Source organism: Histoplasma capsulatum, genomic scaffold, assembly GCF_000149585.1.
Source record: "Histoplasma capsulatum NAm1 scaffold_1 genomic scaffold, whole genome shotgun sequence".
In the NCBI taxonomy this organism is placed as follows: Eukaryota; Fungi; Ascomycota; class Eurotiomycetes; order Onygenales; family Ajellomycetaceae; genus Histoplasma; species Histoplasma mississippiense.
The window spans coordinates 5,487,229-5,491,460 of record NW_001813982.1 but is presented as its reverse complement, the minus strand read 5'-3'; positions in this window follow the sequence as shown (position 1 = coordinate 5,491,460).

Below are 4,232 nucleotides of genomic sequence, written 5' to 3'. Positions count from 1 at the left end.
TTAGCCGTCCTCTAGCCCGCGGAAGCATTATTTTTTGATTATTCTAATAGGCGGCTTGGTTCTGGGGATGCTCAGCATCTCCTCCTCATCCCCACATCATGCGAACAGCTTAGCTTAGGGGTCCCCTGTCCAGGAAACCACAGTTTGGGTTTTGCCCCTCAAATGTGACACTCCCGAATAGCTTCTTTCAGTCCCTCTTCCCACATACTGCGTAAAATGTAACTAACAGTGATTGACTCCGGGTCCATTTGCCGCTCCAATGACGAATAGATTCTGAAAACTTAGACCGCACTCAAGCGGGAAGCGTTTAATAAATCAAGGTTTGGGAAATGTATTTTGGACGCCGCTTTCCGCTCTCGTCTTTCTCTGCCTCGACAGTTCTCTATCTTCGTAGGCAGACGTTGTCAGAGGTCATAGTCAAGGACTGCCCGGCAGTACCTTAGTAACCATTTTGGCATTGGAATATCAATGTCGATTAGCACCAACCATTGTAGCAAGGCTCAAGTCTAAGTTTTGCTTTCCTTCTTTGGTGGGCGCCAGTGAGCTCCTGGGTTACCAAACGGATGGGAACATTAATTGAACGGTGTAGTTCGTGCAGTCCGCATGCGCATGGGGTATGGAGTTACCGCAGCTTTTGTTTGGATATCATCTTGACAATCAATTATTCAATGGAATCCTCATATTTGTGGAATAGAGTTCCAGAGCATGAATTGAGATATTCCAAGTTACGACGATCTGCAAGTCCTGCTATTTCTCATTCATTACCCACAGTGTACGGAGTAGGTTGGCGCGATGTTTGGGAGTTAAGTGTTCGCTGACAGAGGGAAAGTGAGGCACGCTTAACTAAACCACACATATTTAATTCGTAAATGAGAGCGCATATCCGTGATGCGAAACGGAGAAATATTTGCACCACATGTCCAGGACATGTAACTCCCTTACGGGAGTACAGTGCCTACGCTTCCCTCATTCCATGTGGCCTCAACCAAGTTTGTCACTTCGGTATGTGCGCGTCCAAGAGCCCGTTGTTGGTTGTGGATGTGAGATGGGGCAAGTGGCTGCAGCTACGAGACGCCACACAACTTTGGCGGTATTCCACTCAACATTCCTGTGTTTCGGCTGCTGCCCCTTAAAAAAAACCAGATCTTTCGTTTCATTATCAGCCAGGTACAGGAGTAAAATATTCAACCACCAGAACTGCGGGGGGGGAATTATCATAGGGGAGAAAATAATGAAAGGAAAATACCCTTCAGGGAAACTATCCTTGATAGTGGGCCTTTTTGATCGGCCCTTCTCTGGTGTGAGAGAGAGACCCTATAGAAGCATTCATGCACTACGTGACTTTTTATTCCCGAACAGCACATGGTATCCAAACCCACTAAACCTTGAATTTAGCCCATGGGTTGCGCCAATGCTTGGGGTGAAGAACGGGTGTTTTGGATATGCATTAATTCGGGATCGGCTTCCGCACTCCATATGTATGGCTGGGTCGCGCAAAGTCCAAAATTGTTCAAAAATGCGCGCGATTATGCAGCGAGCAGCAACAGATATGCCAACTGCATGTGCTGAGAAAGATATATCCTCAAAACAGATAAGGATCGCTCCTCCCAACAAGGCTGCAGCCTCACGATTCATCTTATAACGGCGGGTTTTTTTCTCGCCTCGCCGACTGGCAACCTCTGTTTCCACGATCATGCCTGATGGGGGTATTTATTCTCCCAGAGAGTGATTACCGGGGGTGGACGTCCCAGCGGGTTCCAATCAGATGAAAGGAAAAGAAAGTTGAATACGACTGCTACATGAAACTTGGCTGCATCAATCATCCGCTGGTATGGTAGTCGCGTTTGTGCAGGTATTTATTTATTCTGGAGTAATCGAAACTTAATTTGTTGTTGAAAATTTTGATCGGCATGTCTAGTAGTTGGTTGTTCTATCTTGTGATGATCAAGAATATCGCGGCTTTGTTGGTTAGTTTGACAGCCAACGGTTTGTTATTCGTTTGATTGAGTGCCCTAAATGTGCCACTTGACGAATCCAAGGGAACAAAGGAACTGCTTTAAGCAGCCATCCGCCGGCTTCCCACCATTGGACCCATACAGTACCCGAAGCATACCGTGTGCGTTTGAAAGCCATGGAGCCGCCGTTCTACGCAACCACAATGATATGTTAAGAAAGGAAAATCAGCTCGGGGAGCTTTTGCCCTACGCACGACCGAAGGTGAGATAACAAAATAACATGGGACTAACCGTCAAAAACGTGCTAGGCAAGATTGTGAGGCCGCTACCATGCTTCCGTTGAACTCATCGAATAAGATCTATTGCAGAGTCGATCCTTCTCCGTTTCGCAGCACGCAGTACAAGCTGGTGGTCGGGCTTCTCCGCTGAAAACTCATTAGCCAGAGATGGGAAAGGGAAATTATGGTATGTGTCAGTGAAAAGCCATGGCCAGCCTCGCTGCCTGACGGTGTATATTTGCTTCTTATCCGTTATTGTCTCTCACAACGCTGGGGGCATTACCTCGAACATCCGCGTACAGTACCAGGCCGCATTTGAATTCAAAATTACCGATCCCAAGCACCAACTTGCCAGGAAAAGCCAGACAGCCACACCTCACATTTTGAATGCAATTGCCTGCTAGCGGCGTGTGCAGCGACTGGGGCTCCCATCATCCTGGAGTTGGGTGGGAGGCCAGGTCTCCCCAGGTCGGGCTGGCCAAAAGTCGTGATGGCGGCTCCCAATCACTGGCAACCATGGAAAACCGGTGTGGAACAAAAGGACTGCTTGTCAATGCTGGAACTGCCAGTCTGCAGCGTGCGTGGGAGATGGATGGATGCGCCAGCAAACGACAAGTTGCATCTTTCGAGCGGGAAGATGGATTCTGCCCTTTATTCTTCGGCAGGAGCGTGAAGTAAATAAGGAGCAAAGCGGCAGGCTCCAACACGACCTGCGGGCGACTGATGTTGTGCTCATGTCTCCATTTCAGTCTCTTCTGTAGAAATTGAAGACCAACTCCTCTCGCTGTCCTCTGGACCGATTTATGAATACGAATGCTACGTTTTAGCCACCTGCCTGACATTCCGCTCTATGGCGAGCCAGTTGGGTCACAAGATGAGATATCAATGTCGCACCCCTCATTTTGCAAGGATTGCCTGCACCGAATTCCAGTGGTATGCTCCAATCTACGTAGGGACGGTGAATTCTCGAGGGCTGCATCTCGCGTATCCTGGATGTTTGTTGTTTGTGGTAATATGCCACTTTCCAGTCTCAAAATTGACAATGGCTACTCCGTACATATCATTTCATTCTGCAGCATACTTCGAGAACAGGAAGCAAATTTTCTCAGCTTACCCACATGCTTGGGACGACGTTTAATAAAGTTCGGGACTGAACCCTATCGATGGGCCCCTGTCGCACATCCCAGCGGTGCAGCCGTGCAGCGGTGATAGTAGCCAAATGAACTGACCATCACCAAATACGCTTTAGTCCAAGCATAAATGGATCTTTAGGAACTAATCAATGCACTCAACGCTAACATAATCCCATTCAGTCTTACCATAGCACGGATGAAAAATGTGTAAATCGTCGATGCGGATAAATAGCCCAATGATACCAACCCAGAAGGCTGGGACGACCTTGTCAATCATTAAGTAGTTTGATTGTCGAATCTCGACGCCAACTTACCTGCAAATTTTCTTGATAAAATCAGTAGAACCCTGAACAATCAACAAGTCCGTTGACAAAAACACATTGCGGTGCTTCGAATACAATCAGTACGATCTCTTGCAGGGCACGCTGGTGTTGTTACCCTATAAGAACTCTTCCTGATTCCCGTATTCGAATAGTTACTATTAACCACTAAAGCAAAATAGAAAAGTATTCACAGGTACTTTGCGTGGCGGTAGCAGAGATACTTCCGGGATATCAGCAATGTCATCATAATGTACTGTGCAGTGCAGTACCGAGTACATATCAGACCAGGAACTCTCCTTCGCGAGACTTCCTTCAATATCATAACTCCGTACTCCAATACGGAATATATACTCTGCGAAATAAACAGGTCCTGGAATGTACACGTACAGTACGGAGTACCTACGCAGGAACACCGGCCATAGACCAACATAAATATCACACATACAAGACATAACATTGGCGCATGGCGTACACCACACTTTCGCCAGAGTTAACAAATCGTTGGCAGCTATGGCAGCAATGGCAAGGGGGGCCAAGCATTGA